The following is a 16,152-nucleotide window of genomic DNA, read 5'->3' as shown; positions in this document are numbered from 1 at the left end:
AAAACCCTCCTCGACCTGGCATTGTGATTACCCATCAAAGGCAGCAGGAGGATTGGCGTCAGCGTAAGGACCGATATCGACAACAGTAAGAAGAGAGACGTCGGGAAGAATGATATCGGCATAAAAATCATTGGAGGTGCCCGTTTTTCATCCATTGTTGGGAAGAAGGCATTAAATTGCCAACTATTTTAAATTGCCCTGAGTGCAATGGTTATTATGGGGTCAATCGGTCAGAAAGGAGGTTTCAACCTAGCAATCAGGGTTTATTTATCAATGAGCCGATCTGAGGTAGAGCATCGGTGCATGATCAGCTGGGGGCAGACTTAGTGTACATGAAAGGCTTGGTAAATGCGCTGGATATTTTCCAAGGAATCAAGAGGAGCTTGAGGAGATGGCAAATGCAAGAGTTCCCGATGAAGAAATATTCTACAGGGGCCCTAATATACGCCGTGTAGAATCAACTAGGACCTGTTATCAGCCGGTTTGGAAGACCAAGTTTCCTCGATGGTGCTCGGAGGGTCTGACAAAGACACAGAAAAGAAGGATGCAATGTGAGCATCAGGAGGATTTATACCAAGAGGAAAATTCCTCCAATGAGAGGTTCGGTCATCAGTAGTGGCAAGTAAAACACAAAAATAAGGGTCCATCGGCGGATGTTAATATGGTATTCATGTTGCCGATGGAGTTTTTTGCACTATCTAATAATGAGGAAGAAGTTGTTCTCTTTGATCAAGTAGCTCAGTTGACACTATATCCAATGATGGCTGTTTTTGAGAAACCTGCTGATGATAAGAGACAGCATCTTAAGGCTTTGTTTGTGAAAGGCAGAGTTGATGGGCAGCCTGTATCTAAGATACTTATCAACGGAGGGGCTGCGATTAATATTATGCCTTATGTGATGTATCGGAAACTTGGTAAGGGAGATCAAGACTTGACCAAAACCGATATGATGCTGAAGGATTTTGAAGGTAGTGTGTCACTGGCTAAAGGGGCAGTATGTGTTGAATTGACCATCGGCAGCAAAACCTTGCCGATGACGTTCTTTGTTATTAATGGCAAGGGTGCATATAATCTGCTTCTAGGGAGGGATTGGATTCATGCTAATTGTTGTGTTCCTTCTACAATGCATCAATGCCTCATACAGTGGATTGGGGATAAGATTGAGGTTGTTCCTGGTGATTCTTCTTATATCATCGCATCGGTAGAATCAGATACTTATGAGCGAACTAAATGCATATCAGGAGAAGTTTAGGAAAAAGAATTCCTTAGAGTGGCTGATTATGAAATTCCACCGATCCAAGCAGTCGGTTCTGAAGAAGAGTTTTAATGGATAGGTTTGCCGATGATGGAAAATTAGGTCAAGGGTTCACATCAGCAGATGATTTAGTAGAAGTAGATATTGGTGATGGCGGTAGGCCAAGACCTACTTTTATTAGTGCTAAGTTAGATTCCAAGTGTAAGCAGCAAATAACTGATTTGTTAAAAGAGTATAAAGATTGTTTTGCTTGGGATTATACTGAGATGCCTGGATTAGACCGATCGATAGTTGAACATCGGTTACCTATCAAATCTGGATTTTCGGCCACATCAGCAGCCAGCGCGCCGATGCAACCCTAATATACTTCCTGACATTAAGGCCGAAATAACTAAATTAATTAAGGCAAAGTTTATTCGACAGTGTCGATATGCAGAATGGATCTCTAATGTGGTTTCTGTTTATAAGAAAAATGGAAAACTTCGTATTTGTATTGATTTCAGGAATCTTAATAAAGCCACACCGATGGATGGCTATCCAATGTCGATTGCTGATTTGTTGATTGATGCTGTAGCCGGACATCAAATTATCAGCTTCATGGATGGTAATGCAGGTTATAATCAAATATTCATGGCTGAAGAAGATATTCCCAAGACTGCTTTCAGATGTCTAGGTCATGTAGGGTTGTTTGAGTGGGCAGTCATGACGTTTGGTTTGAAAAATGCTGGCGCTACTTATCAAAGAGCTATGAACTTTATTTTTCATGAATACATCGGCACATTAGTGGAGATCTACATTGATGATGTAGTGATTAAGTCTAGAGATATCACAAAACATCTAGCCGATTTACGAAAGATACTGGAGTGCATAAGGAAGCATGGATTGAAGATGAATCCTAATAAATGTGCATTTGGTGTATCGGTAGGTCAATTTTTGGGTTTTATGGTGCATCAGCGGGGCATCAAAATCAGTAGGAAGTCTATTGATGCAATTAACAAGGTGGTTGCTCCTACCAAAAAACTGAATTGCAATCTTTGATCGGTAAGATTAATTTCATTAGAAGATTCATATCTAATCTGTCGGGAAGGATCAAGGCTTTCAGTCCATTACTTAAATTGAAGGCCGATCAGGAATTTGTATGGGGAGCTGAGCAGCAGTTAGCCCTAGATGAAATTAAGAAATATTTAACAAATCCTCCAGTGCTAGTTCCACCTCAACACGGGAAGCCTTTCAGGTTGTATTTGTCAACTGATGATACCGTTATCGGTTCAGCTCTTATTCAAGAATTTGAAGGGAAAGAACGTGTTATTTATTATTTGAGCAGAAGATTAGTGGATGCTGAGACAAGGTATTCGGCCATCGAAAAATTATGTCTGTGTTTATACTTTTCTTGTGTCAAATTAAGACATTATTTGTTATCTACCGAATGTACGGTCATATGCAAAGACGACGTAGTCAAGTATATGCTGTCGATGCCGATATTAAGTGGTAGAATCGGCAAGTGGATTTTAGCATTATCAGAATTTGAACTACGTTATGAATCGATAAAGGCAGTTAAGGGGTAGGTTATGGCTGATTTTGTCACTCAGCATTGTAATACAGTGGACTCTCTAGAGGTTGCTCCTTGGACACTTTTCTTCGATGGGTCCACATGTGGTGAAGGAGCAGGTATCGGCATTGTGTTGATTTCACCTCAAGGAAGGAAGTATGAGTTTTCATTGCCGATTGTTGCTATGTCGACAAACAATCAGGCTGAATACCAAGCCTTGATGAAAGGGTTAGAATTGCTGAAGGAGATACGTGCCGATGCTGTTGAAATCTTTGATGATTCTATGCTAGTTATAAATCAATTGGCTGGGATTTATGAATGTCGAAGTGAAGTTTTAATTTCGTATTATGAAAGATGTTTGCAATTGTTAAAAGGGTTTAGAGATTTTTGTCTTGAATATATTTCTCGACTGCATAATGAAGAGGCTAATCGACTGGCTTAGCACGCTTTAGGGTATCAGCCTATTCAGGAAGTGCTAACATCGATGGTCGATACCGATGACTGGAGAAAGGAGATTGTCGATTATTTAAAGGATCCATATAAAAAGGTTGAAAGACGTATAAGGTTCCAAGATACCAAGTATGTGCTCCTCGATGATGAATTATATTATCGAACTATAGATGGAGTTTTACTCAGATGTGTTAGCAGTGATGAATCGAAAAACTTGATGGGTGAAATTCATGAAGGAGTGTGTGGAGCGCATCAATCGGCTTTCAAGATGAAGTGGATGATCAGAAGGAATGGATACTATTTGCCGACTATTCTTGAAGATTGTTTTAAGTATTTTAAAGGATGTCAGGGGTGTCAAAAGTTTGGTAATGTTCAAAGAGCGCCTGCATTGGCTATGAACCCTATAATTAAACCTTGGCTGTTTTGGGGATGGGCTATCGATCTCATCGGTCAGATTTATCCGCCATCGAGCAAAGGACATAAATTTATTCTGGTTGCTACCGATTATTTCACAAAATGGGTTGAGGCAATTCCTTTAAAAAAGGTGACATCGGCTAATATGATCGATTTTGTGAAAGAGCATATTGTTTACCGATTTGGTATTTCTCAAACTATCACTACCGATCAGGGTACTATGTTTACATCGGGAGAATTTGATGAGTTTGCTGTAGGTATGGGAATTAAAGTTTTAAATTCTTCTCCATATTATGCTCAAGCTAATGGTTAGGCTGAGGCTTCTAACAAAGGGATCATCAAACTCATTAAGCGCAAAATTAAAGAAAATCCTAAGAGGTGGCATACAGTATTAAATGAAGCCTTGTGGTCATATCGTATGTCATGTCATGGTGCAACCAAAGTGATGCCTTATCAGTTAGTATATGGACACGACGCAGTATTACCTTGGGAAATTAAAATTGGTTCTAGGCGAATACGTTCTCAAAATCAGCTGACAGCCGATGATTATGATACTCTAATGAAGGATGAGTTGGAAGATGTGGCGGGTCATCGGTTAAGGGCTTTAGTTAGCATCGAAGAAAATAAGAAAAGAGTAGCCAGATGGTATGACAAGAAGGTGAAGGTAAAGGAGTTTACCGATGGAGATCTGGTCTGGAAATTGATTTTACCGATTGGGACTAAAAGTTCAAAGTTTGGAAAGTGATCTCCTAATTGGGAAGGTCTATATCGGATAAATCAGTCTGTTCCTGGTAACGCATATATTCTAGAAACCCTCGAAGGGGTCGTGTTTCCCAGAGCATTAAATGGAAAATATTTAAAGAAATATTACCCTAGTATCTGGATGGATGCATAAAAGTATAAGTGCCGATAACAGTCTTATCGGCTAGAATAATACAAGGATGTCAATGTCTCATAAAGTGCCGATGCAATAGACAAGATTTACAAGTTTAATAGGGATTGGATAGCCAATATCGCACGTAGGCGAATCTGGTCGGCTTCCTTCATTTCTTTGATGTCTTCATCGGCAGCACCCTCCATAGGCTTGAGTTTTTTCTTCATGGCCAAGGCTTTACGAGCCTGGATGTCTCTTTCTTGCTGAAGAGCCTTGATGGCATTGGGTAGTTGGCTTTCTTCTTGTTGGGCATGAGCTAAGGCTGCCTTGACTTCTTTCAATTCAGCCAACAGAGCCATCTTCTTTGCCGATAAATCTAAGATTTTCTGCTTAAGTTCAGCGCCCGAAGTCTGCAAGTTGCCGATGCCCTTGTGCTTCTCATCGGCAATTTGTTTCAGTTGTAGCATCTCTTCTTTGAGTTGAGCCTGAGCTGCTCTATCGGCAATGCGTTGAGTAGCCCGTTGATATTGCAGTTGGCGGCTTTCTAAATGGGCTGCTGGGAAGAGTACTTCTTCAACATTGGCAGGGACCTGGCCACGGATTGTTTTGAAAATTGCATTTGCGGGGTCCGAATCATCTACCAATTGGGCGGTATCCTGCTGTAACAAGTTCAGGAGAGCTTCCAACTTGGACTTAATTTCTACCGATATTGTTCCCAGTGCTAGGGAAGAACTTGTTTCCTCTCCATCATCGTCAGAAACGTCAATGGCAAAGGAAAATAGGCTGTTTGGGGAGTCTTGTTCCTAAGAAAAAGAAAAAGAGGTCAGTTAAGGATAAGTATGAATATTATAAATTGACTAGGTCAATCGGCTTACCTGTTTCAAGGCAATTTCCTGTACTTGGCTGGAGGAAGCAGCCTGGAGTATGCCATGTGGAGGATCGGTTGAGCTTGCCGATGGGATATCCTCTGTGGCCTCATCGGTGGTTGACTCCTAGGGTATGATGACCGATGGTGTGTCCTGTACAGGAGGATTAACTGCTTGCTCAGTTGTATCGACTGATTCTGGCCGAATTGCAGACATTGGGGCAGATGTGGGGATCGGCATGGACTTCTGTCGTTTTGGCTGTGCCTCAGCATCTGTTAAGGCTTTGCGCTTTGCTTGAGCCTCAGCAATGGTTGGCTGGGGGGCATCGGCACTTGTTGGTTGTGGAGCTTGGACATCTGGTACGCTTGCTGATGTACCCATTTGTTGCTGCAAAACAAGTGTAAGGTATGATATTTAACAGATAAAATGTAAAATCAAAAGAATACCTCTGAAGGTTTGTCAGAAGTAGTGGTGCTTGATATCGGAGGAATTGCCGATGACGATCCAGCAGCGGCTCTTACACCCTGATGATTAATGTTAATACAGTTTGTGATCGGCATGAGTAGAAATAAACATGGTTGTTACCTTGAAAGCCTTGATCAGAGTTGTAGCAGCAGCCAATGGAGTGGCCCTAGCTGTAGCCAATTTGGACTTGGAGGTGATGGTCTTGGGACGGGTCTTCTGGTGAGCCAAAGCAGCTAAGGTAGGGGCATTGTAGCCGATCGGTGATATCGGGGAAACAGGCTAAAGATCAAAGGGTTTTCCACTTTTGCTCATAGATGGTGCTGGGTTGTTAACCTGTCATGAGAAAGTTAGTTACCGATATATGAAAGGAAAAAGCAGAAGGGAGTTAAAAGAAACTTACTGCGTCATCGGGAATGGCGTATTCAGGGTCGATCATGTGCCGATATATGTGAGCAGATGTTGCAAATAGTTGTTCCCTCCACTCTCGCCACCATTGCTTATATGATTTGGTGATGAAAGATACTGGCGTCCAGACGGATATATCGACATCTATAGTGTCGGCATCAGGGGAGAGTCGCACTACCCTGCTCCAATCTATTCCACATGTGATTGTTTCTCTGGGTTTGATCACATCGGCAAAACAAAGTTTGATTGGTAGTTGCCCAAAAGCCAATTGACGGGATACTGCTGATTGGTTGTAAAATTCATACGTGATGTTGGTGTTTTTCCCGCTACCGAATGTGTTTACTGGAATTGCCCTAGGAGTAATGATGGCCATCATGAGTTCATTATCCTGATTCAGAGTGTCATCAGCAAAGTTGAAAAGAAGGGGGAATCTGTTTTCTTCGTCAATATAAGGTACCCAGGCCCTATGATCATGAGAAAGACCATTGTAGAAGCTTTGGAAGAATCTGCCGATCTGGTCTTCATTGGCCTCTGTTCCAGGAAGGACAATTATGGCTTCACCAAAATTGAGGGGTGAGCGTGTTGCCGATTCCTCGTCCCCAAGCACGTGGTCTTCAGCAATTTCTCGTGGGAATTGTTGGGCAAAAAAGTCCCATTGCAAACGTTTGTGCATATGGGCATTCAGCCACATGTTGATAAACCACCACGGGCCTCCTAAGTTGCCGATGGGTTCGCCAAGCAAAAGTTTCTAAGACACTTGATGAAGAAGATGATAAGTGGAGCTCAGAAGGTATCGGCCAAGAGGGAACCTTACACCATTGGCCAAGAGTTCGGCTGCGGGGAGGAAGGCGTTGGTTGGTCCTACTGATCGACCACAGAAGATAAATTTTTCTAACCACATATTCAAGAATGTGGCATGTTCCCTCTGGTTAACTGTCCTGGTCTTCTGGCATTCTTAAATGTATCCCGTCCAGCCACCAATGTTGCGGGTATTCACCCTATATTCAGATTTTCTGCCATAGATGGAGCCTTTATCGGCAGTTGAAATATCCAAGCCAGTGAGCATGTAGACATCGGTAAGTGTGGGAGTAGCTAGGCTATGTCCAAACATAAAAGTATTTGTTGTGTCTGACCAGAAGTAAGCAGATGCAATCATCATTGACTCGTTCTTTTGCATATCGGCAATAGATAGCCTAATGCATTGGTCTAGCTTCCGTTCTGCCCAGTGTACTTACATCGACCTATTGACCCTTAAGTACCAATCTTTCCACCCTTTGGTGGTTTTGGGCCAAGATCAGAATGTATCTTTCCATAAATTCAGAGAGAAATTTTGGGCTCTAAAGGGGATTCTATTGACCTCTGCATTAATCAGATCAGTTGGATCTGGGTTGCCCATTGGTCCTAGGCATTGGACATGTGGCTGATCGGTTGGAATAACTAATTTATTGCGCAGTTCCTAAGTTTAGAGGATCCAAAGAACAAAAGAAAAGAAAAAAATTACCAACTGTATGAACTCGCAAAGACCAGAGGAATCGAGGTAAAAGGTAACGGAAGTGGAACGAACCGCAGGGACGTCGAAGTTGATTGCCATTATCTTGAGGTAGATGGGGGCACGAGCCGGAGACTCGAGGTTGACGCTGAAGAAAAGTTCTTGTTGGTTGAGGTCACGTAGTTGTTCGTCGGAGTCGCCGCCGGAAAGAGAGAATGTCAAAGATTGGAGTCTGAGGGTAGAAGACGAGCGTTCCGGAAAATCTATTTATAAGCCGCTTGGAGTAGGGGTATTTTGGACTTATCTCTATACCGCGCGCATGTAGGTCGAGGTGGTTCAGATGGATATGATAACTGTTCGCACGATAATCAAGGGATTGTACAGATGATTTGATGGCAAGTAATCATGACTTGGAAGAGATATCGGTACAGGATATTTTAATTCTGAAAGTGGCGGCATTATTATGTTAGGATCTTGCCGATGGATTATTGTTTTGGTATCTTAACCATAATCAAGGCAAAAGTGGTTGGCAATTGTGCGATATTTACTGAGGTGCGTGAATCAGGATTAGATTTGATTAGATTTGATAACAGATCAAGTTTTGGCTTGAAGGATGAGTTACGGTAATTGGGCGAAGGCAAACGTTATCTGGAGTAAATTTCGGAGCATTAATGGTTTTATACTCCGAAATTGGGGGGCATGTGTTGACACTATTTTTTGCACGTGTCAAAATGATCAGAGTGGGCTAATCGGCAGAGGAGAGTTACTGTATACGCTGACAGCCAATGAAAATCAGCTTGTAAAGATGGTTGCCGATGAATGGTGGTGATTGATGGAAAGGTTGATTTAGACTCGGGCGTTGCCGATAAGGTTGGAGATGTTATTGTCGATGCCGATGAAGGAAGGCTTGAAGACTACTACCGATGAAACAGAAAGTATGCCAATGGAAAGGAGGTCGGTGAGATTTCCATCGTAATTGAGGCGGACAGGGAAATAGATAGGAGTTGATTTCCTTTTCTATATTTGTTAGAGTATGATTCATGTAAGAGTCACGTGTTTCCTTAGATATGGACTTGGTGTCCTAGTTGTGTTTGGTTATGTCTCTTTAGATCAGGGTATAAATATAGAGTGAGGGGCAATGTAAGAAAAAAAAAGAATCAATATCAAGACCAATTTTTACTCCTATTTGCATCTACTTACTTTTCGGCGACTTCGTCAATTTGCATATTTTTCCTTTTTACGAGTTCTCATTGATTCGGCGAGTCGCATAGCTTCAGTGCGACCTTCGGCGATTCTCGAGTTCCGCGTGAGTACCTCTTGGCCGTGACTTCCGGGCATATCGCTGTTGTCAGGACCAAAGTGCTCGTATCTTCATCCTTGTCAATTAACAGGTCAAATCGACTGGTACGCTTTGGATATCGATTCGGGTATTAGCCCTTTGTGTTTGTAGATCCACTTTTGCATCAATAGCGTGATAGGTGCCGTCGAAGTCAGCGACCACGAAGTTGATGTAGTCGGTGCGGAAGTGGTCCGGGGTACCAAATTGCATAGGTAGCGTGATCTGCCCGAGAGGTGTGGAGCTCTATCCAGGGAGAACACCCCAGAACTATGCCTCGTATGGCTTGAGATCAGCCTAGGTTATCTTCAGGGCTAGCAAACTATTCTTGAACAGTATATCGATGGAACTACCGCCGTCAATCAGCACTCTGTCGAACAGAACCTTATTGATACAAGGATCAAGAACCAGAGGAAAACATCCTGGCTCAGGTATTACAGCCCATTGGTCCTTTCTACTGAAGGATATCTCGCGGTGAGACCAAGGAGGGAGCCATGGATCAGCGATGAGGTTGTCGGCGTTGGCCACGTTCAAGCAAGCGCGGGCGAGCAGCTTGCGTTCTCGTTTGGTCTCGATGGACACTTTGCCTCCAATGATGGTGTGGACACGATCGGTTGGCTTGACATACTTGTGATGGGGATCTACGTCTTCATCGTTGTTGTCCTCATTACGCTGCTCCCCTGCATCGTTAGGCTTGTCGGATGTATTTGGAGCCTATTGGCGCGTGTAGATAGATTTGAGGACACGACAATTCTCCATGGTATGGTTTGACTTGGGATGGAGCTGGTAGGGTCCTTTCAATGCTTTGGCATAGTCTTCTTCGTAGTTGCGACGTTTGCCACCTTTTTTAACGGTGTTGACCTCGCCGTCGTCTTCCCGAGCATGCTTGCCCCTATAATCGTCACGACGATTACGCCACTGATTACGCTGGTCGCAGTGGTCGCGGGAATCATTGCGTTGGTTGCGGTGATCAAAATTGTTGTTTCGACCATGGTTGTCGCGGTAGTCGTCACGTTGTGGGTGGTGGTCGGAGCATGGAACCCTTGCTGCTTCTTCGATGATTATCTTTTTAGCATCATCGGCATCCGCATATTTTTTAGCAGTGGCCAGGAGCGCTGTGACTGATTCAGGTCTCTTATGGAGGAGCTTGTCCCTTAGGGCATCGTGGAAGCGGAGACTAGTGATAAAAGCCTTGATTGCCTCGTTGTCGGAGATTGATGGGACCTTGATGCACATCTCCGAGAAGCGTCGGACGTACTCGCGCAGTGGGTCATCTTTGCGATCTCGAATCCACTGCGGATCATATTTGTTGCCGGGTTGCTCGCAAGTAGCAATGAAGTTGTCGATGAATGTTTGCTTGAGCTCTTGCCAAGAATCAAAGTAGTTTGCCAGCAAGCTGACCGGCCATTGGTGGCCTGCATGGCCGACAGCGACTGGGAAGTAATTAGACATGACGTGCTCGTCAGCCATGGCTGATCTGCACGTGGTTTCGTATAGCATGACCCATAATTCAGGGTTCTCCTTGCCATCGTATTTCTAAAGTTTTTTGAGCTTGAAGTTCTTGGGCCATATGACCTGGCGAAGGTGTGGAGTAAACTACTTCAAACCCAGAGGGCCGTGGGTAGTATCATATTCCATACGGCAAAAGCTTTCGTGGGATTCACGATCGTTGGCTCTTTGGTTAATGCGATCGTGCAGATCGCGTTCTCCGAGGTAATGGCGGAGATCGTTATTACCATCACGGTGATCCTGGTTGCCACCCTAGTTAACCCTGTGACCGCGGTTATCACAGCAATTATTGTGGTTGTCTCGACGGTTGTCGTCCCGGTAGTCGCGGTGGTTGTCATCCTAGTAGTCACAGCGGTTGTCGTCCCGACCACCATCATGGCCACCGTTTCCACCTTGACGGTTGTCTGATGGGTCGTTGTTGTGCGAGCCACATTGGTTGGGTGGCTGTGAGCGACTTGAGTACTGGTGGCTGTGGCTTGATTCGACTGAGACAGATGGAGCCCGGGCTTGATTTACAATCTCTGCGGTCTGGGCCATAGCAGCTGTCATGTAAGCTTGTATATCATCACAAACTGCCTAGGTTTCTGAGGTATTGGGTAGTCGTTGCATTATCGCCATAGCAACAGCTACGTTGGCGCTTGGGGTCCTGAAGACCTGCTTGCCCCCCACCCTGTCAAAGGCATTGTTAAGGTCATGTGGCTAGACCCTTATGCGTCGTGCCTCCTTTTCTACCTCGGCTTCGATTTGTCGGCGATTAAACCGGTCAAAATTGCGTGCCTCGCGTGCTAGCCTTTCTTGTTCTGTTTCGCCAACTGCCGGTGGTTCGTCATTACTGACAACATTGATCAAGTCTCCTCACCTTGGTGGGAAGGATGAGAATCGTGGGAACCCCGGGGCATGGTCTGGGATATCCAAATCGTATTCAACGCCTTCATTGTCATGATGCTGGAGCTCGGTGTGGACAGAGCCATTAGATGCGATGTCGGATGAGGAGCTTGAGCCACCCTCTTGAACTGTGTGGACCGATCCTTCTTGATAATCCTCAATCCGGACCATGTTGACGAAGTTGCACAGGCCGTAGGGCAAGGCCTGGTAGTTCTCCATCGAGGATTCATACTCGGAGAGCTAGAGACCCGTCGCGGGGGCTGGCCGGCGACGAACGGAGCGCCCTTCAGGAGTAGATGTGACCACGAGATCCGTACTGAGTCGTGTAGGACGACTGGCTTAAGCTGGTCGGGTAGATCTGTTGTGGGTAGTGGTTACCTGCTCATTAGGTTGACTTTGAATCGAACTTACCAGAGCTAGGGTTTCAGCAAGTTTGGTGCCGACCCGATCGATGGAGTCGAGCAGGTCGGTGTTGTCGATCTGCCTCCCTTTGTAGCGAGGAAGCGGACGACGGGTTGTCGGCGTAGCTGAAGACGATGCTGGCATGGCCGGAGCCAGATCCACCGTGGTCGGAGCCGTAGCCGATGCAGATGAAGCAGTGGTCGACGCAGATTGAATCCGCGCCTCCTCTGTGGTCATGGCGATATAGTCGTCGGAGCCAGTGGTCTAGGTGATCTGGCCGATGGTGAACGTGAGGCCATTCGGCACCACCATGGAACCGGGGATGATGACCATCTTGTTCGTCTGGAGAGCAGTACGCACACCCCCTACCTAGCGCGCCACTGTCGACGAAATATGGTTAGTGGTCTACCTAGGGGTATGCCCAAGGTAGTACATTATCGGCAGACAAATGCGTAAGCTACAAACAAGATGGTGACGCAAGACAAACATGGAGGTTTTATCCAGGTTCGGCCGTCGTGAAGGCGTAATACCTACGTCCTGCGTCTGATTGTATTGATGTATGTCAATGAGAGAAGATTTTTAGAGGGGTCCCCTGCCCGCCTTATATAGTCCGGGGGGCAGGGTTACAGATCTAGAAACTAATCCTAACCAGTTACAATTGCCATAGACGGTCGGATAAGGATTCCTATTCTAACCGACCAGGATCTTACTTGATCTCCAAATCTGCCTTGATTCTTTGCGCGGGACTCCAAACAGATTGGTCGGGCCACACGTCGTCTTCTAGTGGGCCAGACCCCCTGGTCCGGGCCGGCCCAAACCTAGCCGTAAGGGTATAGGGGTTAATACCCCACACCGGCTCTACCACATCATCGATGAACTCCATGCATGTGACGACACGAGCGCACCAAAGAATCCAGCTGACAGCCAATGAAAATCAGCTTGTAAAGATGGTTGCCGATGAATGGTGGTGATTGATGGAAAGGTTGATTTAGACTCGGGCGTTGCCGATAAGGTTGGAGATGTTATTGTCGATGCCGATGAAGGAAGGCTTGAAGACTACTACCGATGAAACAGAAAGTATGCCAATGGAAAGGAGGTCGGTGAGATTTCCATCGTAATTGAGGCGGACAGGGAAATAGATAGGAGTTGATTTCCTTTTCTATATTTGTTAGAGTATGATTCATGTAAGAGTCACGTGTTTCCTTAGATATGGACTTGGTGTCCTAGTTGTGTTTGGTTATGTCTCTTTAGATCAGGGTATAAATATAGAGTGAGGGGCAATGTAAGAAAAAAAAAGAATCAATATCAAGACCAATTTTTACTCCTATTTGCATCTACTTACTTTTCGGCGACTTCGTCAATTTGCATATTTTTCCTTTTTACGAGTTCTCATTGATTCGGCGAGTCGCATAGCTTCAGTGCGACCTTCGGCGATTCTCGAGTTCCGCGTGAGTACCTCTTGGCCGTGACTTCCGGGCATATCGCTGTTGTCAGGACCAAAGTGCTCGTATCTTCATCCTTGTCAATTAACAGGTCAAATCGACTGGTACGCTTTGGATATCGATTCGGGTATTAGCCCTTTGTGTTTGTAGATCCACTTTTGCATCAATAGCGTGATAGGTGCCGTCGAAGTCAGCGACCACGAAGTTGATGTAGTCGGTGCGGAAGTGGTCCGGGGTACCAAATTGCATAGGTAGCGTGATCTGCCCGAGAGGTGTGGAGCTCTATCCAGGGAGAACACCCCAGAACTATGCCTCGTATGGCTTGAGATCAGCCTAGGTTATCTTCAGGGCTAGCAAACTATTCTTGAACAGTATATCGATGGAACTACCGCCGTCAATCAGCACTCTGTCGAACAGAACCTTATTGATACAAGGATCAAGAACCAGAGGAAAACATCCTGGCTCAGGTATTACAGCCCATTGGTCCTTTCTACTGAAGGATATCTCGCGGTGAGACCAAGGAGGGAGCCATGGATCAGCGATGAGGTTGTCGGCGTTGGCCACGTTCAAGCAAGCGCGGGCGAGCAGCTTGCGTTCTCGTTTGGTCTCGATGGACACTTTGCCTCCAATGATGGTGTGGACACGATCGGTTGGCTTGACATACTTGTGATGGGGATCTACGTCTTCATCGTTGTTGTCCTCATTACGCTGCTCCCCTGCATCGTTAGGCTTGTCGGATGTATTTGGAGCCTATTGGCGCGTGTAGATAGATTTGAGGACACGACAATTCTCCATGGTATGGTTTGACTTGGGATGGAGCTGGTAGGGTCCTTTCAATGCTTTGGCATAGTCTTCTTCGTAGTTGCGACGTTTGCCACCTTTTTTAACGGTGTTGACCTCGCCGTCGTCTTCCCGAGCATGCTTGCCCCTATAATCGTCACGACGATTACGCCACTGATTACGCTGGTCGCAGTGGTCGCGGGAATCATTGCGTTGGTTGCGGTGATCAAAATTGTTGTTTCGACCATGGTTGTCGCGGTAGTCGTCACGTTGTGGGTGGTGGTCGGAGCATGGAACCCTTGCTGCTTCTTCGATGATTATCTTTTTAGCATCATCGGCATCCGCATATTTTTTAGCAGTGGCCAGGAGCGCTGTGACTGATTCAGGTCTCTTATGGAGGAGCTTGTCCCTTAGGGCATCGTGGAAGCGGAGACTAGTGATAAAAGCCTTGATTGCCTCGTTGTCGGAGATTGATGGGACCTTGATGCACATCTCCGAGAAGCGTCGGACGTACTCGCGCAGTGGGTCATCTTTGCGATCTCGAATCCACTGCGGATCATATTTGTTGCCGGGTTGCTCGCAAGTAGCAATGAAGTTGTCGATGAATGTTTGCTTGAGCTCTTGCCAAGAATCAAAGTAGTTTGCCAGCAAGCTGACCGGCCATTGGTGGCCTGCATGGCCGACAGCGACTGGGAAGTAATTAGACATGACGTGCTCGTCAGCCATGGCTGATCTGCACGTGGTTTCGTATAGCATGACCCATAATTCAGGGTTCTCCTTGCCATCGTATTTCTAAAGTTTTTTGAGCTTGAAGTTCTTGGGCCATATGACCTGGCGAAGGTGTGGAGTAAACTACTTCAAACCCAGAGGGCCGTGGGTAGTATCATATTCCATACGGCAAAAGCTTTCGTGGGATTCACGATCGTTGGCTCTTTGGTTAATGCGATCGTGCAGATCGCGTTCTCCGAGGTAATGGCGGAGATCGTTATTACCATCACGGTGATCCTGGTTGCCACCCTAGTTAACCCTGTGACCGCGGTTATCACAGCAATTATTGTGGTTGTCTCGACGGTTGTCGTCCCGGTAGTCGCGGTGGTTGTCATCCTAGTAGTCACAGCGGTTGTCGTCCCGACCACCATCATGGCCACCGTTTCCACCTTGACGGTTGTCTGATGGGTCGTTGTTGTGCGAGCCACATTGGTTGGGTGGCTGTGAGCGACTTGAGTACTGGTGGCTGTGGCTTGATTCGACTGAGACAGATGGAGCCCGGGCTTGATTTACAATCTCTGCGGTCTGGGCCATAGCAGCTGTCATGTAAGCTTGTATATCATCACAAACTGCCTAGGTTTCTGAGGTATTGGGTAGTCGTTGCATTATCGCCATAGCAACAGCTACGTTGGCGCTTGGGGTCCTGAAGACCTGCTTGCCCCCCACCCTGTCAAAGGCATTGTTAAGGTCATGTGGCTAGACCCTTATGCGTCGTGCCTCCTTTTCTACCTCGGCTTCGATTTGTCGGCGATTAAACCGGTCAAAATTGCGTGCCTCGCGTGCTAGCCTTTCTTGTTCTGTTTCGCCAACTGCCGGTGGTTCGTCATTACTGACAACATTGATCAAGTCTCCTCACCTTGGTGGGAAGGATGAGAATCGTGGGAACCCCGGGGCATGGTCTGGGATATCCAAATCGTATTCAACGCCTTCATTGTCATGATGCTGGAGCTCGGTGTGGACAGAGCCATTAGATGCGATGTCGGATGAGGAGCTTGAGCCACCCTCTTGAACTGTGTGGACCGATCCTTCTTGATAATCCTCAATCCGGACCATGTTGACGAAGTTGCACAGGCCGTAGGGCAAGGCCTGGTAGTTCTCCATCGAGGATTCATACTCGGAGAGCTAGAGACCCGTCGCGGGGGCTGGCCGGCGACGAACGGAGCGCCCTTCAGGAGTAGATGTGACCACGAGATCCGTACTGAGTCGTGTAGGACGACTGGCTTAAGCTGGTCGGGTAGATCTGTTGTGGGTAGTGGTTACCTG

Source organism: Miscanthus floridulus, chromosome 3 (genome assembly GCF_019320115.1).
Source record: "Miscanthus floridulus cultivar M001 chromosome 3, ASM1932011v1, whole genome shotgun sequence".
Lineage (NCBI taxonomy): Eukaryota > Viridiplantae > Streptophyta > Magnoliopsida > Poales > Poaceae > Miscanthus > Miscanthus floridulus.
Note: the sequence above shows the minus strand (reverse complement) of the source record.